Source organism: Bufo bufo, chromosome 2 (genome assembly GCF_905171765.1).
Source record: "Bufo bufo chromosome 2, aBufBuf1.1, whole genome shotgun sequence".
NCBI classification, from domain to species: Eukaryota; Metazoa; Chordata; class Amphibia; order Anura; family Bufonidae; genus Bufo; species Bufo bufo.
The window spans coordinates 251,765,543-251,793,161 of record NC_053390.1 but is presented as its reverse complement, the minus strand read 5'-3'; the positions used below and the strand labels follow the sequence as shown (position 1 = coordinate 251,793,161).

General features: G+C 48.0%; 1 protein-coding gene and 1 long non-coding RNA gene across 2 annotated transcripts in view; both read left to right on the top strand.

The window, feature by feature from the left end:
- VPREB3 (V-set pre-B cell surrogate light chain 3) overlaps positions 1–27,619 on the top strand; it is a 65,179-nt gene that overhangs the window by 10,626 nt on the left and 26,934 nt on the right. The window lies entirely within an intron of this gene.
- On the top strand, positions 44–11,065 carry LOC120988722. Its single transcript, XR_005776167.1, has 3 exons — positions 44–145; positions 235–333; positions 11,053–11,065. It is a non-coding gene; the product is annotated as an uncharacterized LOC120988722 (long non-coding RNA).

Sequence of the window (27,619 nt, the reverse complement as noted above, 5' to 3'; positions counted from 1 at the left end):
AAATACAACTTGCCTAATAATTCTGCACTCCCTGTATACTATATAATAGAGCAGTAGAGCCATACACCGCAGAGATCTCAGGCTGACTTCACAAGCAACATGTCCTGGGCGGCCTTATTCATCACTATTGTCTATATTAGCACATGTAAGATGGGATCTGATGGGAAAAGGACTTTTCATTTATGACTGACTCACTTTATTCTGTGTTTTCTGACATTTCTTCCTGTATTTCAGATTGTGCTGCACAGATCACATTGACACAGTCACCTTCTGAATCCGTGTCTCCTGGGAGTACAGTGAAAATCCCCTGTACGGCTAGTGGAATCACCATAAGTGATCGCTATGTTTCCTGGTATCAGCAGAAGGAAGGGAATAGTCCTCGATATCTTCTGCAGTATTTTACTGACAGCGACAAACACCAAGGAACAGGAGTCCCTGATCGGTTTTCTGGGTCTAAAGACAACTCAAAAAACACTGGCTATTTAACCATTAATGGGGTACTGACAGAGGATGAGGCAGATTACTACTGTGCGGTGTGGGACTCTGATGCACACAGTGATACCTGACTATAGAGAAGTGAAGCAATGTCATTAACATCTTCAAAACAGAGGTTGTTTTGTCCCGATACATGCAAAGCAAAATTTTACCTATGGTCAATGCTGCATTATAGAGGTGTTTTGTTGTTGTTTTTTTAGTCTACCCAGTAATGTATTTTTTATATATTTTTATATTATTTATATCTTATTTTGATGACCCAGCTTTGCATGGGTATGTTTTGACAATTTCATTTAATGTTTGTATGTGAGCTTAAAGGATATCCACAGTGTTCCCAATAACATTGACCACTACAGCACACCTCCCCCTTAATAGTGACCTCCACAGCAGCCCACCCCCTTAAATTTGACCTCCACAGCAGCCCACCCCTTTAACAGTGACCTCCATAGTGCCCCACCCCACTAACTGTGACCTTCACAGCCCCCACCCCCATAACAGTGTTCTCCACAGCAGCCCATCTCCTTAACAGTGTGACCCTCCACAGCACCCTGCCCCTTAAAGGGAATCTGTCACCTGCTTTTACCATTTTAAGCTGTCACCATCGCTATGTTCACTAAAGTACCTTATTTCCAGCAGTCTTCTTTTTACTTTATTTCATTTTGTGCTTTTGATATAAAAGCCCTTTTTATGATATGCTAATGAAGCTCAAAGGTGCCCAGAGGGGCATTTTTTCCTCTCTGGTGCCCAGTGACGCCCCCCTGCAGTGCCCAAGAACGCCTCCTGATCATCAAATAACCTCCCACAGCCCCGGCAAACGGTTCCACCCCCTCCCCACGTCATAGTCTACCTTCTAGAAATGCCCCGTCCTTCTTCCTGTCGGCGGCCAGAAAACTTGCGCAGGCGCAGTACCGCCTGCAGCCTGCGCCTGCACGATTATCAACCTCCTCAGGGCAACAGCGCTCAGGTTACATCACTGGGCTCGGCGCATGCCCAGTGAGACTTTTGAGGCTGTTGCCCTCAGGAGGTTGATGATCGCGCAGGCGCAGGCCGCAGGCGGTACTGCGCCTGCGCGAGTTTTCTGGGCGCCGACAGGAAGAAGGACGGGGCATTTCTAGAAGGTAGACTATGACGTGGGGAAGGGGCGGAACCGTTTGCCGGGCTGTGGGAGGTTATTTCAGGATCAGGAGGCGTTCTTGGGCACTGCAGGGGGGCGTCACTGGGCACCAGAGAGGGAAAAAAACGCCCCTCTGGGCACCTTGGAGCCTCATTAGCATATCATAAAAAGGGCTTTTATATCAAAAGGACAAAACAAAATAAAGTAAAAAGAAGACTGCTGGAAATAAGGTACTTTAGTGAACATAGCGATGGTGACAGCTTAAAATGGAAAAAGCAGATGACAGATTCCCTTTAACATTGACCTCCACAGCAGCCCACACCATTAACTTTGACCTTCACAGTAGCCCGTTCCCTTCACAGTGACCTCCACAGAGGCCACCCCCTGAACAATGACATTTATAGCACTTTGCCCCTTAACAGTGACATCCAAAGCACACCGTCCCCTTAACAGTGAACCCCACACACAGTGGCCTGCCCCTTTAACAGTGAGCTCCACAGCATTCCTCCCCTTAACAGTCACCTCCACAGTGACCTGCCACCTTAAAGGGTTTCTGTCACCCCGCAAAACTCATTATTTTTTTTTTGGATAGTTAGATTCCTCATAGTGCGATATAGGAGAATATAATGCTCTTACTTACTTTCATGCGGCCGATTCTTTATAAAACGAACTTTTATAATATGTAAATGAGGGCTCTACCAGCAAGTAGGGCGTCTACTTGCTGGTAGCTGCTGCAGAAATCCGCCCCCTCGCCGTGTTGATTGACAGGGCCAGCCGTGATCTCCTCCTCCGGCCGGCCCTGTCAGTAATTCAAAAATCGCGCGCCTCGCGTCATTCGGCGCAGGCGCTCTGAGATGAGGAGGCTCGTATCCTCAGCACTCCCTCAGTGCGCCTGCGCCGATGACATCACCGAAAGAGAAGACGTCATCGGCGCAGGCGCACTGAGGGAGTACTGAGGAGACGAGCCTCCTCATCTCAGAGCGCCTGCGCCGAATGACGCGAGGCGCGCGATTTTTGAATTACTGACAGGGCCGGCCGGAGGAGGAGATCACGGCTGGCCCTGTCAATCAACACGGCGAGGGGGCGGATTTCTGCAGCAGCTACCAGCAAGTAGACGCCCTACTTGCTGGTAGAGCCCTCATTTACATATTATAAAAGTTCGTTTTATAAAGAATCGGCCGCATGAAAGTAAGTAAGAGCATTATATTCTCCTATATCGCACTATGAGGAATCTAACTATCCAAAAAAAAAAAAAGGAGTTTTGCGGGGTGACAGAAACCCTTTAACAGTGACCTCCCACAGTGGCCAGCACCCTTAACATTGATGTGAACAGGGACCCTCCCCTTTAACAGTGACCCCCCCCCCCTTCCGCCTGCACCACGTCTCCTTAATACAGTGCTTCTCAATTATTTTCTGTCATGCCCCCCCTAGGAAGAAGAAAACATTTTGCACCCCCCACGCGACTGTAAATAGTATCATTTGTCTATAAAATTGTTATAAGTACACCTCTGCATAACACTGTATCCTTATTAACGTATGGGGGGATCTGTGGATGACGGACACTTATGGGGGGATCTGTGGATGACGGACACTTATGGGGGATCTGTGGATGACGGACACTTATGGGGGGATCTGTGGATGACGGACACTTATGGGGGGATCTGTGGCTGGCACTGTTACAGGGGGATCTGTGGCTGGCACTGTTATATATGTGCCATCCACAGACCCCCCACCCCATAACAGTGCCATCCACAGTGCCCCCCCAGCCCATAACAGTGCCATCCACAGACCCCCACCCCTTAACTGTGCCATCCACAGATTACGTGTGCCCGCCGCCACCGTTTAAAGTTATTAAACATGCCCCCCTCACTCCTAATAGTACCGTATATCCGAATTTCTTCTGTATAATGCCAGCAGGCGGGCCGGGCGGCCGGCGCGTCCCTCAGTGACGTCACTTGTCTGCGCTGCCTGCTTCATTCATAAAGCAGGCGGCGCAGGCACGTGACATCACTGAGGGACGCGCCGGCCGCCTGGCCTGCCTGCCGGCATTATACAGAAGAAATTCGCACACCCCAAAGGCCGGCCCTGAACGAGCCCCCCTTTACGGAGCCTGGCGCCCCACCTGGGGGGCGCGCCCCACTATTTGAGAAGCACTGCCTTAATATAAGACTTCCGCAGCACCCCTTAAAATTGCCCCCTAAAAATGTGACATCCAAGGCACCTCACCCCTTAACAGTGACCTCCACAGCCCCACACCCCCTTAACAGTGACCTCTAACAGTGAACAAAATCGGGCGAGTTGTTTTGGAAAACTGGTGTGTAACAGTGTATGTCAAGACTGAAGGACCTGCAAGTTTCAATTTGATAATAAAGGTCATGTGACTTTGTGAATGGCAATTAGAATGTGAGTGAAACTGCGAGCTCCTATTGGCTAATACATTTTTTGCGACTGTCTCAAGAACGGTGTGTCCTAGAGAGCTGAGATCTTCCCGGACACCTGATGTATCTATGTGCCAAACAGACAGACAGAAAATCATTTCATATATATATACACTGCTCAAAAAAATAGGGAACACAAAAATAACACATCCTAGATCTGAATTAATTAAATATTCTTCTGAAATACTTTGTTCTTTACATAGTTGAATGTGCTGACAACAAAATCACACAAAAATAAAAAAAATGGAAATCAAATTTTTCAACCCATGGAGGTCTGGATTTGGAGTCACACTCAAAATTAAAGTGGAAAAACACACTACAGGCTGATCCAACTTTGATGTAATGTCCTTAAAACAAGTCAAAATGAGGCTCAGTAGTGTGTGTGGCCTCCACGTGCCTGTATGACCTCCCTACAATGCCTGTGCATGCTCCTGATGAGGTGGCGGACGGTCTCCTGAGGGATCTCCTCCCAGACCTGGACTAAAGCATCTGCCAACTCCTGGACAGTCTGTGGTGCAACGTGACGTTGGTGGATAGAGCGAGACATGATGTCCCAGATGTGCTCAATTGGATTCAGGTCTGGGGAACGGGCGGGCCAGTCCATAGCATCAATGCCTTCGTCTTGCAGGAACTGCTGACACACTCCAGCCACATGAGGTCTAGCATTGTCTTGCATTAGGAGGAACCCATGGCCAACCGCACCAGCATATGGTCTCACAAGGGGTCTGAGGATCTCATCTCGGTACCTAATGGCAGTCAGGCTACCTCTGGCGAGCACATGGAGGGCTGTGCGGCCCTCCAAAGAAATGCCACCCCACACCATTACTGACCCAATGCCAAACTGGTCATGCTGGAGGATGTTGCAGGCAGCAGAACGTTCTCCACGGCGTCTCCAGACTCTGTCACGTCTGTCACATGTGCTCAGTGTGAACCTGCTTCATCTGTGAAGAGCACCGGGCACCAGTGGCGAATTTGCCAATCTTGGTGTTCTCTGGCAAATGCCAAACGTCCCGCACGGTGTTGGGCTGTAAGCACAACCCCCACCTCTGGACGTCGGGCCCTCATATCACCCTCATGGAGTCTGTTTCTGACTGTTTGAGCAGACACATGCACATTTGTGGCCTGCTGGAGGTCATTTTGCAGGGCTCTGGCAGTGTTCCTCCTTGCACAAAGGCGGAGGTAGCCGTCCTGCTGCTGGGTTGTTGCCCTCCTACGGCCTCCTCCACGTCTCCTGATGTACTGGCCTGTCTCCTGGTAGCGCCTCCATGCTCTGGACACTACGCTGACAGCCACAGCAAACCTTCTTGCCACAGCTCGCATTGATGTGCCATCCTGGATAAGCTGCACTACCTGAGCCACTTGTGTGGGTTGTAGACTCCGTCTCATGCTACCACTAGAGTGAAAGCACCGACAGCATTCAAAAGTGACCAAAACATCAGCCAGGAAGCATAGGAACTGAGAAGTGGTCTGTGGTCACCACCTGCAGAACCACTCCTTTATTGGGGGTGTCTTGCTAATTGCCTATAATTTCCACCTGTTGTCTATCCCATTTGCACAACAGCATGTGAAATTGATTGTCACTCAGTGTTGCTTCCTAAGTGGACAGTTTGATTTCACAGAAGTGGGATTGACTTGGAGTTACATTGTGTTGTTTAAGTGTTCCCTTTATTTTTTTGAGCAGTGTATATATATATCTACTAGAGATGAGCGAATCGAATCCAACAAAGTGGAATTCATTCTGAATTTCAGGATAAATTCGATTCTCCACAAAGCTGAATTTCCTCGTGCTTCATGGTAGCGAATCTATTTAACCTGAAATAGTGTAAAAAAAAAAAAATCATGCTTACCTCCTGTAAACCTACTGTGCCATGTGTCCTACCTCCTCTAAGGGCATTGTCTAAATTAACTTCTCGATCTTCACAGTACCCCTGATGTAGGGCATATACTTTCCCGAGGGGAACACCAGGTCGCTACCTCTTGAGGAGGATTGGTACACAAGACAGCTGGTCCAGGCGCACCAGGAGGTGCCTGAGCAAGGTACCAGAGGTACAGGCATTGTCAGCAGGCTGAGTCGTAATCAGGAGCAACAGTGCAGGACCGAAGGATGAGGCAGAGGCGAAGTCAATCAGGCAATTGGTCAGGGTAGGCGGCACAGGTACAGGTCAGGCAATCCGGTTCAGCAACAGGAGAGTAAAGGCAAGCAGGCAGGGATCAAACAGGAAGCAGAGTCAGGAACACAGGACCACAAGCAGATTGTCACGATCAGTGTGGGGCAGTGCAGTTTCTAGGTAAAATTTCTCTCAGGGCGAGTGTCAACCCCCCCATCAAAACTGCTCGATGAAATCATATCAGAAGAGTACTTGCAACCGTCTCACAATATATATATTTTTTTTTTATGCTTAACACAAGATTTCTTGAGAGCAAAAGAAAATCATAGATTACTGCTTAAACTGCTAAAAGTCGCAGGCAGAGTGGTACAGGAGAACTGCAGTATAAAGGAAGGCAATACCCTTAGAAAAAACTGTCATGTTAGCATTTAATAACTAACTAAAACCCAATCCCAGCAGGTCTCAACTAGCACACGCAAGTAAATGTACAAAAACCAAGTAACATATATAACCAGATTCAAAGCATAGATGGCAAGGCGGATTACTGTATACGGTACATAAAATGTATGGAGGTTACACCATGCCGGACAATATAACCTCTGTGCCTTGCTGTACAATAAACAGTATAACCCCTACACAGTGTAGCGGTATACTGTATATTGTGTGGCACAGTGTAGAGGTATACTGTATATTGTGTGGCACAGTGTAGAGGTATACTGTATATTGTGTGGCACAGTGTAGAGGTATACTGTATATTGTGGGGCACAGTGTAGCGGTATACTGTATATTGTGTGGCACAGTGTAGGCTAAACATACTCCACATTTAAAACTTACAATTACTTGGCTTGGCCCTTGGGGATCTCGGACACCACTTCAACACTTTGGCCGGGGGCTCGGCGGAGCTGATGTTGTGTTTTAGCCTAATGAGAGAGATTTAATAATAAGGATTTGGAGAAAGGACAGAGGGATAGCAGAGCAGGGAGAGGCTGGTGCTGCTACTAGGGGGTCATACCATGGGGGAGTAATAAAGCCCACCATAATGCCCCCCCCCCAGTAGAAATAATTCTCCTTATAATGTGCAAAACATACCCCTTTGTAATGCCCCCAGTTGAGCTAATGTTCCCATAATGTGCCAATATAAAATACCCCTTCTCAGTGCACCCATAGATGACCCCATAGTGCTCTTCTCCCCCTTCCCCATAGTACCCACCATAATGTGTCCCAGTATAAAATGCCCCTATACAGAGCCCCCCATATAAAATACCCCTTCTTTTTAGCCTCAGTAGATGCCCCTATAGTGCCACCCAATAATGTGTCAGTAATAAGTGCCCCAATAGATGCCCCCCAATCATGTGCCAGTAAGATGTGCCCCCATAGATGCCCCCAATCATGTGCCAGTAATAAGAGCCCCCATAGATGTCCTCCAATCATGTGCGAGTAATAACAGCCCCCCCACCATCATGTGCCAGTAGCCAGAGTGCCCCCCATTATGTGCCAGTAGCCCCCTTATGTGCCAGTTGCCCCCCTATCATGTGCCAGTAGCCCCCCTATAAAGTGCCAGTAGCCCCCCTTATGTGCCAGTAGCCTCCTATCATGTGCCAGTAGCCCCCCTTATGTGCCAGTAGCTCCCTTTATGTGCCAGTAGTCCCCCTTATGTGCCAGTAGTCCCCCCCTATCATGTGCCATTAGTCCCTCTTATGTGCCATTATGTGCCATTAGTCCCCCTTATGTGCCATTAGTCCCCCTTATGTGCCATTAGTCCCCCTTATGTGCCAGTAGCACCCCTTATGTGCCAGTAGCCCCCCTATGTGCCAGTAGTCCCCCTATGTGCCAGTAGTCCCCCTTATGTGCCAGTAGTCCCCCTTATGTCTGTGCCAATAGCCCCCCTTATGTGCCAGCAGCCCCCCTTATGTGCCAGCATACCCCCTTATGTGCCAGTATTTTAATTTGTGCATATATATAAAAAAAACTTATACTTACCTCGTCCAGCGATACAATACAGGCCTCTTCCGGCCTGTGTCCCTCGCTAGCTCAGGCGGCGCTATGACGTCATCGCGCCGCCTGCACCGGCCTCTGATAGGCTGCCGGCCTAGTGCTATCACAGGAACAGGGAGGGGACACACCTCTCCCTCCCCTGCCGCAGTACAGACATTTGTATCGCCGTCCTGAGGAAGGCGATACAGATGACTATGGAGATGAGTGAGCGCTCATCTCCTGCTGTGCCCTGCCGCCGCCCCCCCCCCCCCCCCCTTCTGACAGCGCCCCGGACGGCCACCCGGCCCGCCCGGTCCAAGAAACGGCCCTAGTGTGGGGGAGAAACTCCACACTAAACACAGGAGGGAAGAGGAATAGTAACTGGGCCTGGAAACTAGGGAAGGAACAGGTCACCTCCTAAACAACCCTAATCCAGGCCCTAACTACCTATCAATATGAATAGACCTTGAAGGTAGGAATATTAATATGCTGTATACCTAGGCCCTTATATCCCTATAAGGCCCTGTAATGAGGTTAGGACCAGAGACAACCCATTCCTCCCAAAATGGACGAATGGAAGTCTCTGTCTCAGGCCCAGATACAAACAACAGGAAATATAACAAAAAAACAATAAGAATAGACTTATCTGAAAGTAGAAAGCTGGCAACTCAAGAAGCACCAAAGAGTACAACCGACCAGCTAGTTAGAAGGCAGGAAGAAAATCTATAAACCGCACCTCCAAAAAATCTATAAACCGCAAAGCAGCCAATCAACAAGCATCATACTACTTGCCCCAAGAGGCCATCACAGCCATGCCTACTATTGGCATGGCTGTGATTGGCCAGTGCAGCATGTGACCCAGCCTCTATATAAGCTTGGGTCACGTAGCGCTGCACGTCACTCTGCTGATACAAGCGTAGGGAGAGGTTGCAGCTGCGACGTTAGGGCGAGATTAGGCAGATTAACTCCTCCAAAAGACTTCATTCAGTGATCGATCTACAGCTGTGGATCATTGAACTGCTGATATTCAATTGCTCACTGTTTTTAGGCTGCCCAGAGCGTCTTTCAGTCACTTTTTTCTGGGGTGATCGGCGGCCATTTTGTGGCTTGTGGTGCGCCAGCACAAGCTACCACCAAGTACATTTAACCATCAATAGTGTGGTTATTTTTTGCTATATCCTACATCAGGGTCAAGCTTTCATCAAGTGCATTTAACCATCAATAGTGTGGTTATTTTTTGGCCATATACTACATCAGGGGCAAGCTGAGCCTGTGTTTCCCAAGTGCATTTAACCATCAATAGTGTGGTTATTTTTTGCTATATCCTACATCAGGGTCAAGCTTTCATCAAGTGCATTTAACCATCAATAGTGTGGTTATTTTTTGGACATATACTACATCAGGGGCAAGTTGAGCCTGTCACCCAGCGCCTAAAAAATAGGCCTCACATTTATATTCATCCAAATCTGTACTGTTTTAGCTGGTCAAGTTATTTTTAGTGACCGTCAAAGCACAGTTGTTGTTCTGGGTTGAAAAACAATTCCCAAATTTGCAATTCTCAAAATTAGTGGTTTCTGCTGTATCAGGCCTACTTTAAATCTATCCCTAAAAGGGTATATTAGATTCAAGGTGCTGATAGGGTCATTCTACAAAAACTTAACACACACGCTACAGTGCAGATCCAAGTCTAATTCTGTGATTAAACGTACACTGTGTGCAGAATTATTAGGCAAATGAGTATTTTGACCACATCATCCTCTTTATGCATGTTGTCTTACTCCAAGCTGTATAAGCTCGAAAGCCTACTACCAATTAAGCATATTAGGTGATGTGCATCTCTGTAATGAGAAGGGGTGTGGTCTAATGACATCAACACCCTATATCAGGTGTGCATAATTATTAGGCAACTTCCTTTCCTTTGGCAAAATGGGTCAAAAGAAGGACTTGACAGGCTCAGAAAAGTCAAAAATAGTGAGATATCTTGCAGAGGGATGCAGCACTCTTAAAATTGCAAAGCTTCTGAAGCGTGATCATCGAACAATCAAGCGTTTCATTCAAAATAGTCAACAGGGTCGCAAGAAGCGTGTGGAAAAACCAAGGCGCAAAATAACTGCCCATGAACTGAGAAAAGTCAAGCGTGCAGCTGCCAAGATGCCACTTGCCACCAGTTTGGCCATATTTCAGAGCTGCAACATCACTGGAGTGCCCAAAAGCACAAGGTGTGCAATACTCAGAGACATGGCCAAGGTGAGAAAGGCTGAAAGACGACCACCACTGAACAAGACACACAAGCTGAAACGTCAAGACTGGGCCAAGAAATATCTCAAGACTGATTTTTCTAAGGTTTTATGGACTGATGAAATGAGAGTGAGTCTTGATGGGCCAGATGGATGGGCCCGTGGCTGGATTGGTAAAGGGCAGAGAGCTCCAGTCCGACTCAGACGCCAGCAAGGTGGAGGTGGAGTACTGGTTTGGGCTGGTATCATCAAAGATGAGCTTGTGGGGCCTTTTCGGGTTGAGGATGGAGTCAAGCTCAACTCCAAGTCCTACTGCCAGTTTCTGGAAGACACCTTCTTCAAGCAGTGGTACAGGAAGAAGTCTGCATCCTTCAAGAAAAACATGATTTTCATGCAGGACAATGCTCCATCACACGCGTCCAAGTAGTCCACAGCGTGGCTAGCAAGAAAGGGTATAAAAGAAGAAAATCTAATGACATGGCCTCCTTGTTCACCTGATCTGAACACCATTGAGAACCTGTGGTCCATCATCAAATGTGAGATTTACAAGAAGGGAAAACAGTACACCTCTCTGAACAGTGTCTGGGAGGCTGTGGTTGCTGCTGCACGCAATGTTGATGGTGAACAGATCAAAACACTGACATAATCCATGGATGGCAGGCTTTTGAGTGTCCTTGCAAAGAAAGGTGGCTATATTGGTCACTGATTTGTTTTTGTTTTGTTTTTGAATGTCAGAAATATATATTTCTGAATGTTGAGATGTTATATTGGTTTCACTGGTAAAAATAAATAATTGAAATGGGTATATATTTGTTTTTTGTTAAGTTGCCTAATAATTATGCACAGTAATAGTCACCTGCACACACAGATATCCCCCTAAAATAGCTAAAACTAAAAACAAACTAAAAACTACTTCCAAAAATATTCAGCTTTGATATTAATGAGTTTTTTGGGTTCATTGAGAACATGGTTGTTGTTCAATAATAAAATTAATCCTCAAAAATACAACTTGCCTAATAATTCTGAACTCCCTGTATACCTGTCACCCAGTGCCTGAAAAATAGGCCTCACATTTATATTCATCCAAATCTGTACTGTTTTAGCTGGTCAAGTTATTGTTTGTGACCGTCAAAGCACAGTTTTTGTTCTGGGTTGAAAAACAATTCCCAAATTTGCAATTCTCAAAATTAGTGGTTTCTGCTGTATCAGGCCTACTTTAAATCTATCCCTAAAAGGGTATATTAGATTCAAGGTGCTGATAGGGTCATTCTCAAAAACCTAACACACACGCTACAGTGCAGATCCAAGTCTAATTCTGTGATTAAACGTATACCTGTCACCCAGCGCCTAAAAAATAGGCCTCACATTTATATTCATCCAAATCTGTACTGTTTTAGCTGGTCAAGTTATTGTTTGTGACCGTCAAAGCACAGTTTTTGTTCTGGGTTGAAAAACAATTCCCAAATTTGCAATTCTCAAAATTAGTGGTTTCTGCTGTATCAGGCCTACTTTAAATCTATCCCTAAAAGGGTATATTAGATTCAAGGTGCTGATAGGGTCATTCTCAAAAACTTAACACACACGCTACAGTGCAGATCCAAGTCTAATTCTGTGATTAAACGTATACCTGTCACCCAGCGCCTAAAAAATAGGCCTCACATTTATATTCATCCAAATCTGTACTGTTTTAGCTGGTCAAGTTATTGTTTGTGACCGTCAAAGCACAGTTTTTGTTCTGGGTTGAAAAACGATTCCCAAATTTGCAATTCTCAAAATTAGTGGTTTCTGCTGTATCAGGCCTACTTTAAATCTATCCCTAAAAGGGTATATTAGATTCAAGGTGCTGATAGGGTCATTCTCAAAAACTTAACACACACGCTACAGTGCAGATCCAAGTCTAATTCTGTGATTAAACGTATACCTGTCACCCAGTGCCTAAAAAATAGGCCTCACATTTATATTAATCCAAATCTGTACTGTTTTAGCTGGTCAAGTTATTGTTTGTGACCGTCAAAGCACAGTTTTTGTTCTGGGTTGAAAAACAATTCCCAAACTTGCAATTCTCAAAATTAGTGGTTTCTGCTGTATCAGGCCTACTTTAAATCTATCCCTAAAAGGGTATATTAGATTCAAGGTGCTGATAGGGTCATTCTACAAAAACTTAACACACACGCTACAGTGCAGATCCAAGTCTAATTCTGTGATTAAACGTATACCTGTCACCCAGCGTCTAAAAAATAGGCCTCACATTTATATTCATCCAAATCTGTACTGTTTTAGCTGGTCAAGTTATTTTTTGTGACCGTCAAAGCACAGTTTTTGTTCTGGGTTGAAAAACAATTCCCAAATTTGCAATTCTCAAAATTAGTGGTTTCTGCTGTATCAGGCCTACTTTAAATCTATCCCTAAAAGGGTATATTAGATTCAAGGTGCTGATAGGGTCATTCTACAAAAACTTAACACACACGCTACAGTGCAGATCCAAGTCTAATTCTGTGATTAAACGTATACCTGTCACCCAGCGCCTAAAAAATAGGCCTCACATTTATATTCATCCAAATCTGTACTGTTTTAGCTGGTCAAGTTATTGTTTGTGACCGTCAAAGCACAGTTTTTGTTCTGGGTTGAAAAACAATTCCCAAATTTGCAATTCTCAAAATTAGTGGTTTCTGCTGTATCAGGCCTACTTTAAATCTATCCCTAAAAGGGTATATTAGATTCAAGGTGCTGATAGGGTCATTCTCAAAAACTTAACATACACGCTACAGTGCAGATCCAAGTCTAATTCTGTGATTAAACGTATACCTGTCACCCAGCGCCTAAAAAATAGGCCTCACATTTATATTCATCCAAATCTGTACTGTTTTAGCTGGTCAAGTTATTGTTTGTGACCGTCAAAGCACAGTTTTTGTTCTGGGTTGAAAAACAATTCCCAAATTTGCAATTCTCAAAATTAGTGGTTTCTGCTGTATCAGGCCTACTTTAAATCTATCCCTAAAAGGGTATATTAGATTCAAGGTGCTGATAGTGTCATTCTCAAAAACTTAACACACACGCTACAGTTCAGATCCAAGTCTAATTCTGTGATTAAACGTATACCTGTCACCCAGCGCCTAAAAAATAGGCCTCACATTTATATTCATCCAAATCTGTACTGTTTTAGCTGGTCAAGTTATTGTTTGTGACCGTCAAAGCACAGTTTTTGTTCTGGGTTGAAAAACAATTCCCAAATTTGCAATTCTCAAAATTTGTGGTTTCTGCTGTATCAGGCCTACTTTAAATCGATCCCTAAAAGGGTATATTAGATTCAAGGTGCTGATAGGGTCATTCTCAAAAACTTAACACACACGCTACAGTGCAGATCCAAGTCTAATTCTGTGATTAAACGTATACCTGTCACCCAGCGCCTAAAAAATAGGCCTCACATTTATATTCAGCTAAATCTGTCATTACTGGTGTGCCTGTATTAGTGTAATACGGTACCTAAATAGATAGCCAGATAGTGTTAGGTGTCTGTAAAAAAAGGCCTGAATTTTAATTCAATACATTGGCCTGAATAATATTTTTCTTATTGTGGTGAACGGTAACAATGAGGAAAACATCTAGTAAGGGACGCGGACGTGGACATGGTCATGGTGGTGTTAGTGGGCCCTCTGGTGCTGGGAGAGGACGTGGCCGTTCGGCCACAGCCACACGTCCTAGTGTACCAACTACCTCAGGTCCCAGTAGCCGCCAGAATTTACAGGGATATTTGGTGGGGCCCAATGCCGTTCTAAGGATGGTAAGGCCTGAGCAGATACAGGCATTAGTCAATTGGGTGGCCGACAGTGCATCCAGCACGTTCACATTATCTCCCACCCAGTCTTCTGCAGAAAGCGCACAGATGGCGCATGAAAACCAAGCCCATCAGTCTGTCACATCACCCCCATGCATATCAGGGAAACTGTCTGAGCCTCAAGTTATGCAGCAGTCTCTTATGCTGTTTGAAGACTCTGCTGGCAGGGTTTCCCAAGGGCATCCACCTAGCCCTTCCCCAGGGGTGGAAGAGATAGAATGCACTAACGCACAACCACTTATGTTTCCTGATGATGAGGACATGGGAATACCACCTCAGCACGTCTCTGATGATGACGAAACACAGGTGCCAACTGCTGCGTCTTTCTGCAGTGTGCAGACTGAACAGGAGGTCAGGGATGAAGACTGGGTGGAAGACGATGCAGGGGACGATGAGGTCCTAGACCCCACATGGAATGAAGGTCGTGCCACTGACTTTCACAGTTCAGAGGAAGAGGCAGTGGTGAGACCGAGCCAACAGCGTAGCAAAAGAGGGAGCAGTGGGCAAAATCAGAACACCCGCCGCCAAGAGACTCCGCCTGCTACGGACCGCCGCCATCTGGGACCGAGCACCCCAAAGGCAGCTTCAAGGAGTTCCCTGGCATGGCACTTCTTCAAACAATGTGCTGACGACAAGACCCGAGTGGTTTGCACGCTGTGCCATCAGAGCCTGAAGCGAGGCATTAACGTTCTGAACCTTAGCACAACCTGCATGACCAGGCACCTGCATGCAAAGCATGAACTGCAGTGGAGTAAACACCTTAAAAACAAGGAAGTCACTCAGGCTCCCCCTGCTACCTCTTCTGCTGCTGCCGCCTCGGCCTCTTCTGCTGCTGCCGCCGCCTCGGCCTCTTCCTCCGCCTCTGGGGGAACGTTGGCACTTACCGCCCAGCAAACATGGGATGTACCACCAACACCACCACCTGCGTCACCAAGCATCTCAACCATGTCACACGGCAGCGTTCAGCTCTCCATCTCACAAACATTTGAGAGAAAGCGTAAATTCCCACCTAGCCACCCTCGATCCCTGGCCCTGAATGCCAGCATTTCTAAACTACTGGCCTATGAAATGCTGTCATTTAGGCTGGTGGACACAGACAGCTTCAAACAGCTCATGTCGCTTGCTGTCCCACAGTATGTTGTTCCCAGCCGGCACTACTTCTCCAAGAGAGCCGTGCCTTCCCTGCACAACCAAGTATCCGATAAAATCATGTGTGCACTGCGCAACACCATCTGTGGCAAGGTCCACCTAACCACAGATACGTGGACCAGTAAGCACGGCCAGGGACGCTATATCTCCCTAACTGCACACTGGGTAAATGTAGTGGCGGCTGGGCCCCAGGCGGAGAGCTGTTTGGTGCACGTCCTTCCGCCGCCATGGATTGCAGGGCAACATTCTTTGCCTCCTGTCTCCTCCTCCTCCTACTCAGCTTCCTCCTCCTCTTCTTCCACCTGCTCATCCAGTCAGCCACACACCTTCACCACCAACTTCAGCACAGCCCGGGGTAAACGTCAGCAGGCCGTTCTGAAACTCATATGTTTGGGGGACAGGCCCCACACCGCACAGGAGTTGTGGGGGGGTATAGAACAACAGACCGACGAGTGGTTGCTGCCGGTGAGCCTCAAGCCTGGCCTGGTGGTGTGCGATAATGGCGAAATCTCGTTGCAGCTCTGGGACTAGCCGGTTTGACGCACATCTCTTGCCTGGCGCATGTGCTGAATTTGGTGGTGCAGAAGTTCATTCACAACTACCCCGACATGTCAGAGCTGCTGCATAAAGTGCGGGCCGTCTGTTCGCGCTTCCGGCGTTCACACCCTGCCGCTGCTCGCCTGTCTGCGCTACATCGTAACTTCGGCCTTCCCGCTCACCGCCTCATATGTGACGTGCCCACCAGGTGGAACTCCACCTTGCACATGCTGGACAGACTGTTCGAGCAGCAGCAGGCCATAGTGGAGTTTCAGCTGCAGCACGCACGGGTCAGTCGCACTGCGGATCAGCCCCACTTCACCACCAATGACTGGGCCTCCATGCGAGACCTGTGTGCCCTGTTGCGCTGTTTCGAGTACTCCACCAACATGGCCAGTTGCAATGACGCCGTTATCAGCGCTACAATACCACTTCTATGTCTCCTTGAGAAAACACTTAGGGCGATGATGGAAAATGGGGTGGCCCAGGAGGAAGAGGAGGAAGAGGGGTCATTTTTAGCACTTTCAGGCCAGTCTCTTCGAAGTGACTCAGAGGGAGGTTTTTTGCAACAGCAGAGGCCAGGTACAAATGTGGCCAGACAGGGCCCACTACTGGAGGACGAGGAGGACGAGGATGAGGAGGAGGTGGAGGAGGATGAGGATGAAGCAGGTTCACAGCGGGCTGGCACCCAACGCAGCTCGGGCCCAACACTGGTGCGTGGCTGGGGGGAAACACAGGACGATGACGATACGCCTCCCACAGAGGACAGCTTTTCCTTACCTCTGGGCAGCCTGGCACACATGAGCGACTACATGCTGCAGTGCCTGCGCAACGACAGCAGAGTTGCCCACATTTTAACGTGTGCGGACTACTGGGTTGCCACCCTGCTGGATCCCCGGTACAAAGACAATGTGCCCACCTTACTTCCTACACTGGAGCGTGATAGGAAGATGCGCGAGTACAAGCGCACGTTGGTAGACGCGCTACTGAGAGCATTCCCAAATGTCACAGGGGAACAAGTGGAAGCCCAAGGCGAAGGCAGAGGAGGAGCAAGAGGTCGCCAACGCAGCTGTGTCACGGCCAGCTCCTCTGAGGGCAGGGTTAGCATGGCAGAGATGTGGAAAAGTTTTGTCACCACGCCACAGCTAACTGCACCACCACCTGATACGGAACGTGTTAGCAGGAGGCAACATTTCAATAACATGGTGGAACAGTACCTGTGCACACCCCTCCACGTACTGACTGATGGTTCGGCCCCATTCAACTTCTGGGTCTCCAAATTGTCCACGTGGCCAGAGCTAGCCTTTTATGCCTTGGAGGTGCTGGCCTGCCCGGCGGCCAGCGTTTTGTCTGAACGTGTATTCAGCACGGCATGGGGCGTCATTGCAGACAAACGCAGCCGCCTGTCTACAGCCAATGTGGACAAGCTGACGTTCATAAAAATGAACCAGGCATGGATCCCACAGGACCTGTCCATCCCTTGTGCAGATTAGACATTAACTACCTCCCCTTAACAATATATTATTGTACTCCAGGGCACTTCCTCATTCAATCCTATTTTTATTTTCATTTTACCATTATATTGCGGGGCAACCCAAAGTTGAATGAACCTCTCCTCTGTCTGGGTGCCGGGGCCTAAATATGTGACAGTGGCCTGTTCCAGTGGTGGGTGACGTGAAGCCTGATTCTCTGCTATAACATGAAGACTGATTCTCTGCTGACATGAAGCCAGATTCTCTGTTACGGGACCTCTCTCCTCTGCCTGGGTGCCTGGGCATAAATATGTGACAGTGGCCTGTTCCAGTGGTGGGTGACGTGAAGCCTGATTCTCTGCTATAACATGAAGACTGATTCTCTGCTGACATGAAGCCAGATTCTGTGTTACGGGACCTCTCTCCTCTGCCTGGGTGCCTGGGCCTAAATATGTGACAGTGGCCTGTTCCAGTGGTGGGTGACGTGAAGCCTGATTCTCTGCTATGACATGAAGACTGATTCTCTGCTGACATGAAGCCAGATTCTCTGTTACGGGACCTCTCTCCTCTGCCTGGGTGTCGGGGCCTAAATATATGACAATGGACTGTTACAGTGGTGGGTGACGTGAAGCCAGATTCTCTGCTATGGCATGAAGAGACTGATTCTCTGCTGACGTGAAGCCAGATTCTCTGCTATGGGACCTCTGTCCAATTGATATTTTTTTTTTAAATTCATTTCCCTATCCACATTTGTTTGCAGGGGATTTACCTACATGTTGCTGCCTTTTGCAGCCCTCTAGCTCTTTCCTGGGCTGTTTTACAGCCTTAATAGTGCCGAAAAGTTCGGGTCCCCATTGACCTTAATGGGGTTCGGGTTCAGGACGAAGTTCGGGTCGGGTTCGGATCCCGAACCCGAACATTTCCGGGAAGTTCGGCCGAACTTCTCGAACCCGAACATCCAGGTGTTCGCTCAACTCTAGTATTCACCAAAACACAGATCCAATAAGATCCACAGTGAACTTGTCAATTTAACCCACGAGTTGCCAGTCTCTCCGATCTCCTGGTACCTGCCACGCGAACGTCTGTGACACAGATATCAGGAACCTTAGCAGGACACAAGGACCTTTGTTCTGTCCCCAAGTAAAGATCCAGTTGTTTCTGTCTGTTTAGCAATTGATATTGCATTTACTGTGTTGTAATTCATTTGCATTACATTGTGTGGTAACAGCACCATCTATTGATGAGTTTAGGTATTTCATCCTGCCTGTTTTTCTCTATGCATTATGGGAGTCCCAGAGCATTGTGGGTAGTTCCTGGTTCTTGCTAGTCTTGTGCTGGTACAGCAAGCAGCCACCATCTTATGTCAGGAGCTGCACGCTCTCACTGGTTTTCCTGCCACATCATCTGTTATTCAGCCTGTTTTTTAGCATAGTCGGTAAGAGCACTATCTATGTGTCATTTAATGCAGTTTATTATGTTTATTGTATCTGATAGCTCACTATCATTGTATTATCTCATATACTGAATGTATAGCAGATTATTCTGTGTCTTATGCCATGTACCATGATATTTATGTTCTAAAATACTACTGTTTTATTCTGTAGTTTCACCTTTCCTGTCAGTCTACGAGCAATGAAGAGAACCTTAAAGCGAAAAAGTTTCTTTTTCTCTCAGAGGACAAATGGTTTAGCTACATGTCAGATTACACACCGTGCTAACGTGTATGAGGACAGTATAACCTTGACACTAAAGCATCTGGGAAGGGGGCTGAGCCACTTATATATGTGCAGGAGGGCTAGGATTGGTTAGCGAGTCACATGACCTAACCCATAAAGCACAGGAATTGACGCGTGCAGGCCCTTAGGGAAGTGGTACAGGAAACAAACAGCAAGCATGCTTTGGCCAGGGCTGAGAAGAAACTGTGGAGGGGATCCCAGAATAACAGTACCTACACAGACAGAGCCCAGGACTGCAGCAGTGAATGAGAAGCACTGGCAGCAGATTACTGCTGAACATGGCACCTGGGACCGCATCGGTAAGCAGGGGAACATCGGGGCACAACAGCCGCTGTTACAGCGACAGGCCGGCTGCCACCATCTTCGGCAAAAGTCCCGTGCGCAGTGATGTATGATGTCTCCACGCCGACCGACATCATCTTTGGCCGGGTGAGATTTCGCGCCAGATCTTCAAGCAAGATGGTGGCGTCCGGTCCGTCGAAAGCAAATGGAGGCGGTAAGTATGATTAAAAAAAAAATTCTGTTAATTTTACAATGTATTATTACTCTCAGATGCCGCAATCGCAGCTCCCTGTCATTGCACCCACTACTTGCCCAAAACAAAAATGTAAAATTTGGTGAACCTGACGAATCGAATTTTCTAAAACTTCGCTCATCTCTAATATATATATATATATATATATATATATATATATATATACACTGCTCATAGTTGAATGTGCTGACAACAAAATCACACAAAAATAAAAAAATGGAAATCAAATTTTTCAACCCATGGAGGTCTGGATTTGGAGTCACACTCAAAATTAAAGTGGAAAAACACACTACAGGCTGATCCAACTTTGATGTAATGTCCTTAAAACAAGTCAAAATGAGGCTCAGTAGTGTGTGTGGCCTCCACGTGCCTGTATGACCTCTCTACAACGCCTGTGCATGCTCCTGATGAGGTGGTGGACGGTCTCCTGAGGGATCTCCTCGCAGACCTGGACTAAAGCATCTGCCAACTCCTGGACAGTCTGTGGTGCAACGTGATGTTGGTGGATAGAGCGAGACATGATGTCCCAGATGTGCTCAATTGGATTCAGGTCTGGGGAACAGGCGGGCCAGTCCATAGCATCAATGCCTTCGTCTTGCAGGAACTGCTGACACACTCCAACCACATGAGGTCTAGCATTGTCTTGCATTAGGAGGAACCCAGGGCCAACCGCACCAGCATATGGTCTCACAAGGGGTCTGAGGATCTCATCTCGGTACCTAATGGCAGTCAGGCTACTTCTGGCGAGCACATGGAGAGCTGTGCGGCCCTCCAAAGAAATGCCACCCCACACCATTACTGACCCAATGCCAAACCGGTCATGCTGGAGGATGTTGCAGGCAGCAGCAGAACGTTCTCCACGGCGTCTCCAGACTCTGTCACGTCTGTCACATGTGCTCAGTGTGAACCTGCTTTCATCTGTGAAGAGGGCACAGGGCGCCAGTGGCGAATTTGCCAATCTTGGTGTTCTCTGGCAAATGCCAAACGTCCTGCACGGTGTTGGGCTGTAAGCACAACCCCCACCTGTGGATGTCGGGCCCTCATATTACCCTCATGGAGTCTGTTTCTGACCGTTTGAGCAGACACATGCACATTTGTGGCCTGCTGGAGGTCATTTTGCAGGGCTCTGGCAGTGCTCCTCCTGTTCCTCCTTGCACAAAGGCGGAGGTAGCGGTCCTGCTGCTGGGTTGTTGCCCTCCTACGGCCTCCTCCACGTCTCCTGATGTACTGGCCTGTCTCCTGGTAGCGCCTCCATGCTCTGGACACAACGCTGACAGACACAGCAAACCTTCTTGCCACGGCTCGCATTGATGTGCCATCCTGGATAAGCTACACTACCTGAGCCACTTGTGTGGGTTGTAGACTCCGTCTCATGCTACCACTAGAGTGAAAGCACCGCCAGCATTCAAAAGTGACCAAAACATCAGCCAGGAAGCATAGGAACTGAGAAGTGGTCTGTGGTCACCACCTGCAGAACCACTCCTTTTTGGGGGTGTCTTGCTAATTGCCTATAATTTCCACCTGTTGTCTATCCCATTTGCACAACAGCATGTGAAATTGATTGTCACTCAGTGTTGCTTCCTAAGTGCACAGTTTGATTTCACAGAAGTGTGATTGACTTGGAGTTACAGGAGTTACAGTGTGATTGACTTGGAAATTATAGGCAATTTGCAAGATCCCCCCAATAAAGGAGTGGTTCTGCAGGTGGTTCACACAGACCACTTCTCAGTTCCTATGCTTCCTGGCTGATGTTTTGGTCACTTTTAAATGCTGGCAGTGCTTTCACTCTAGTGGTAGCATGAGACGGAGTCTACAACCCACACAAGTGGCTCAGGTAGTGCAGCTTATCCAGGATGGCACATCAATGCGAGCTGTGGCAAGAAGGTTTACTGTGTCTGTCAGTGTAGTGTCCAGAGCATGGAGGCGCTACCAGGAGACAGGCCAGTACATCAGGAGACGTGGAGGAGGCCATAGGAGGGAAACAACCCAGCAGCAGGACCGCTACCTCCGCCTTTGTGCAAGGAGGAACAGGAGGAGCACTGCCAGAGCCCTGCAAAATGACCTCCAGCAGGCCACAAATGTGCATGTGTCTGCTCAAACGGTCAGAAACAGACTCCATGAGAGTGATATGAGGGCCCGACGATCACAGGTGGGGGTTGTGCTTACAGCCCAACACCGTGCAGGACGTTTGGCATTTGCCAGAGAACACCAAGATTGGCAAATTCGCCACTGGCGCCCTGTGCTCTTCACAGATGAAAGCAGGTTCAGACTGAGCACATGTGACAGACGTGACAGAGTCTGGAGACGCCGTGGAGAACGTTCTGCTGCCTGCAACATCCTCCAGCATAACCGGTTTGGCATTGGGTCAGTAATGATGTGGGGTGGCATTTCTTTGGAGGGCCGCACAGCCCTCCATGTGCTCGCTAGAGGCAGCCTGACTGCCATTAGGTACCGAGATGAGATTATCAGAACCCTTGTGAGATGCTGGTGCGGTTGGCCCTGGGTACCTCCTAATGCAAGACAATGCTAGACCTCATGTGGCTGAAGTGTGTCAGCAGTTCCTGCAAGACGAAGGCATTGATACTATGGACTGGCCCGCTCGTTCCCCAGACCTGAATCCAATTGAGCACATCTGGGACATCATGTCTCGCTCTATCCACCAATGTCACGTTGCACCACAGACTGTCCAGGAGTTGGCAGGTGCTTTAGTCCAGGTCTGGGAGAAGATCCCTCAGGAGACCGTCCGCCACCTCATCAGGAGCATGCACAGGCATTGTAGGGAGGTCATACTGGCACGTGGAGGCCACACACACTACTGAGTCTCATTTTGACTTGTTTTAAGGACATTACATCAAAGTTGGATCAGCTTGTAGTGTGTTTTTCCACTTTAATTTTGAGTGTGACTCTAAATCCAGACCTCCATGGGTTGAAAAATTTGATTTCCATTTTTATATTTTTGTGTGATTTTGTTGTCAGCACATTCAACTATGTAAAGAACAAAGTATTTCAGAAGAATATTTAATTAATTCAGATCTAGGATGTGTTATTTTTGTGTTCCCTTTATTTTTTTGAGCAGTGTATATATATATTTGTGGTCAGAACCTATACGAGTGGAAGAAGCCCAACCACCACCCCCCTACCTAATTGGCCTGAGGTGTGCCTTGGCCTCACTAGGTCGGTATGCCTGAAAAAGGGGGCACACTCTGAATGTGATGATTGAATGACTGAATGAAGAATGGGAATAGGTGGGCAGGGGACGTCCGAATGCCGACAAGCTGCCTGGGAGAGCCGGACCGCTTATGACAGGTACCGGCCCCTCCCACAAATCCAGGCTAGCCTGCAGCCAGCCTTAACACTTGTGGTCAGAACCTATACGAGTGGAAGATGCCCAACCACCACCCCCCTACCTAATTGGCCTGAGGTGTGCCTTGGCCTCACTAGGTCGGTATGCCTGAAAAAATGGGGCAAAACCCACCAGTGAGGGAAGGATTGGCCTGACGTGCTACTCTGCCAACGAACTGAACGCTTGGACCAGCTCCGCCTGAGGCTCCGGGATATACCGTGCAAAGCACCCCGAGCGCCAGCGCCCCAAGTGTTTGATGATATGCACTGGGACTCCATGCTTGGACGCTGTGGATGCTGCAACGATGCGGAAAGAATGCCCCGAGAATTGAGCCGGATTCAATCCTATATTGGACAACAGGATGTGAATATGCTTGATGAACTGGCTAGACGTCAGTGTCACCCCTAGGATATGCCAACTGAAAATTCGAGAAAACCACCCACGCTCGGTGGTACGACCTCAGCGTACTGGCCGACAAAGACTTCGTAATGAGTGAACTGGCGACCACCATCAGAGAGTCTAATCCAAGACCAGCAGCCGCCAGTCCGGTATCGGGGTCTGCTTCTGGGTTCTGTAAGAAAAAGCGTGAAAAATCAAAACGAGATAATGCATCAGCTGCAACATTGCTGACCCCGTCCAAAAACAGGGCATGAAAATGAAACCCCTGTTCCATAGCTATCCAGGTCAATCTACGCATGAAAGACATGATGAGTAACGATTTAGCCCTTGTTAATGATCTCTGCAGTCGCCATGTTGTCAGTGTGGAAAACCACCGTGTGACCCGAACACCTATGCCCCCAAACTATAGCTGCTGCTACGATAGGATAGATCTCGAACAATGCCGGCATCTGTAGCACGTGCGTGGGCCATGAGCCGGCGAACCAATGTGAGCCAAATATGGCCGCGAAACCTACCGAGGCAGCCGCGTCTAAAAATACGTGTGGAGAATCAGAAGTGGCCCTCGGAATAAACATGGAAATGCCATTCCACCCGCTGAGAAATCTGTCCCACATGAACAGATCTGCTCGGGCGTTCGCATTAAGATGCACTGATGCGTCCAAATCACTGGTCTGTTGTAATAAGACTAGCAATCTTGAAATGAATGATCTACCCTGAGGAATGATCCTCATGGAAAAGTTTAACATGCCCAACAGAGACTGCAATTCTCTCTTGGTGCAAACCTGAGACATGAGCAAGGAACGGACACCTGACTTGATTCTGTCGAGTTTGTCTTGTGGCAGACTGGCTGACATGGCGCGTGAATCCAGAGAGATCCCCAAGAACGTGACAACCTGCGCAGGCCCTTCGGTTTTGTGTGTAGCCACCGGAATGTTTAACTCCTTGAAGACTTGCAAGAGAACCTGCAAGTCAACAGGCGCCTGTGAGGGTTCTTCGATCAACAGAAAATCATCCAGGTAGTGAATGACATTCTGGCAACCCCGTTCCAACAAAATCCATTCCAGTGCCTGCGCTAACTTGTCAAACAGACTGGGGCTGCTCTTGGAACCAAACGTCAACTTGGTGGCAAAATAGTATGCATCTCTCCATTTGATGCCATGCCACTGCCAGAGAGATGGGCAAATGGGTAGCAGTTTGAACGCATCAGAGACATCTGCTTTGGACAGCCAAGCCCCTTTGACTGTCTGAAGAATGACCTGGATAGCCTGGTCCACGGAAGTATACTTCAAAGAAAATTCCTCGGACGAAATCAACGAGTTGAGACTTGGAACGTGGGAAGAATGTGGAGCTGACAAATCATAAATCAAAAGAAATTTATTAGAATATTTTCCCTGCACCACCCCCACCGGGCTCACCCTCCAAGTGCAGAAAGGAGGGGACTGGAAAGGACCAATGATGAAACCCTTGTCCAGCTCAACTGCCAAGAGTGAATCCACCAGACCAGCATGTTTAGAAGCCGACTGCAAGTTGGGGCATTCATGAGTCGGCTGAGGCAAAGTGATGAGCCCAATGTGGAACCCCCGTGAAAACCCTTCCACCAGGAATGTACGGAACGACTGAACCGGATGAAGCCGCAGCAGCTGGTCTAGTACCTCCACATTCACCTGGCTCAGTCATGCCGGCTTCAATGTGCAGACCGTGACCGGATGTGCCCTGAAACATGTGGCACAGACATGCAGGAGCCTGCACTGGCTGAAATTGCAGATAGCATAATTAAAGTAATTGCAGAGCTGGGCTTTGCCCAAATAGTGAATGGGTCTCCCTAGCTTGTCAAACTGGGTTGACTGCTGGCTAGGACCCGGGTTTAACCCCCTCTCGGAGGTACTGGGGGCGGCTGTGAGGTCAGCCAATGGGCACCAAGCAGTAGTATGAGCAAGAGACTGACATGTAGCGCACACCGGGGACTTCAAACTGGCGAAGTGCCTACAAAATAGTTCCATGTCAATATTGCTCCAGTCTGTGACTACCTGGAACTGGGCCCAAATGGCTGCCGCTTTGGCCGAGAAGGAATCTCGTGGTGATCACAGCACTCTATCAATAACTGACTGGTTTGGGTGCACGTCTCGGCATGATGCCGGCCACACACCCGTATGAGCACATTACTGCCTGATAAAGGGCATACCTGTTGCCCGAAACGTTGCTTCAGTCTGAAAAAAGGACCACTATGTCCGGCTAAAACAAAATAAAAATCAATTAACTACACTTGGAGTGCTGTCTAAATTGTTGAAGCTTTGGCCGAGAAGGACCTATGATAATCATAGAACGCCGAACCCCCGTACTTGTGCGCCAAATCTACCACCCTGTAGAGGTAATGTCCAACTCTTCTCTCCTGTTAGGGCTGGCAGAACACAAAACGTCTCTGAACAGGCTGAAGGCCAGGACGAACTCGGCCAGAGACAGTTTGCGACTGAGCTTGGGGTCCTTGGACTTAAGTACCACCGACATTTCGCTACAGCCAAAGGACTTATTCTCTGTAACGTCGTGGGACGTTATTAACAAGGATGCCAGGTTGACATCCTTGCCCTCCAGGATGTCCTTCTTTATGCTAGGCCTAACAAAATATACTGGTGCCACTGAAGGTACTCCCCCTCCCTGTGACAGGTTAGCTGTAGACAGTAGAGTAGGCCCAGTACCTGCTACAACAGCCGGAGGTGCCGCGCCACTGGCTGGCCCAACTACTAGGGGGGGGTCGCGACGCTGCTCCATCACCTCTATCCGGGCTTGTAAATCCTGGATGGAACTCGTGAGTGTGTTCAACACCGTGTGAATCTGCACCAACGAATTAGTGATGGTGGTATTGTCGCTGGTAGCAGCAGGCCTGGCCTGTGGAGTAGCGGGGAAAAGAAGTCTGAAGAGTTCCGCCTTTCTGGCTGTAGCCGCGAACGGAATTCCTCTCCTGAGCAGTTCGGCCGTCAGTTTAGGCACTGTCCAAGACCTGAGGGATGGAGTACTGCCGTGTTCGGACCCTCTTGGAGACAGAGGCAAGGACACAAACTCCTCAATGTCTGAAGGCTGAGACATGACCACTGCAAACAACACAACAAACACCACAAAAAAAAAAAACGAAGAAAGAAAAAGAGAAGAGAAAAAAAAAACAACCTGTTAACCCTACGACCTGCTGCCCGTAAGCCGACAGACAAGGTGACGGAATCTAAGCCCCTCCCCTTCCCCCCCCCCCCCCCCCCCCAGCAGCGTGAAACGATTGAACGAAAAGCCGGCGAGGCTGACAGGGAGTATGATAGTCGTTTCCACTGACGTATGAAGCGAGCCCGAGTTTGTCTGAATCTGTGACCCGCAGATTAATTAAAAACTAACACTGCGGGCTAACGAACCTACAGACGTGGTAGGTGATGTATGTAAGTATAGGATTTGTGGAAAACAGACCGTATGAAGTATGACACTAGTCTACGAGATGAAACGGGGTGTATCTGTATGTCGTGCGAGAGTGTGGCTGTATTGGCGGATATACCTATGCTAGTGGTGTATGGATGAAGCTTGGTGGATAAAGGTTCCCAAATTTTTTTTTATTTTTTTTTTATATATAATCCCACTATTTTATTTTATTTTTTTCATTTTTTATTTAACAACCCACTCTATTTTTTATTTATTTTTTCTCTTTATTTAACAATCCACTTGTTCCTTTTTTTTTTCTTTTTTTTACTTTCTTTTTCGTCAACCTGCCTGATGTGCGAACTATGTGTCTAAGGTATGTATGTAGTGTATGTGAAGAGTGTCAAACATGTGCACAACCAGCAACCTTATAAGTGATTAACCCAGCAATGGCACCAGGATCCAGCTACCAGAGTTTAACCTGCTGTGCCCAGATGACTCGCAGCCCCTGTATGAACTTAAATACAGGTTGTGCTGAAAGTGCTGAACAGGCAATGAGCTCCAACCATGTAACAATGCTGCCCCCTGGTGCCAAAACTCGAATTGCATGTGCCTGATCGCAATGAGGAGAAGCGATCCTCCGGCACACTTCCCCCTCTCTTCACATCCTCCTACCCTCCCTCACGTTGCCACGCTCCACAAACAAACCAGCTATCCTGGAAAACGACTTGTGCAGCTTGCAGGCTGAAGGGAAAGGTACACCCGGCTTCTCTGAGATCCGACTCGTGCGGGACGCTTGCTGATGACGTCACACCCGGAAATAGCAGACGTCCGAATGCCGACGTGCTGCCTGGGAG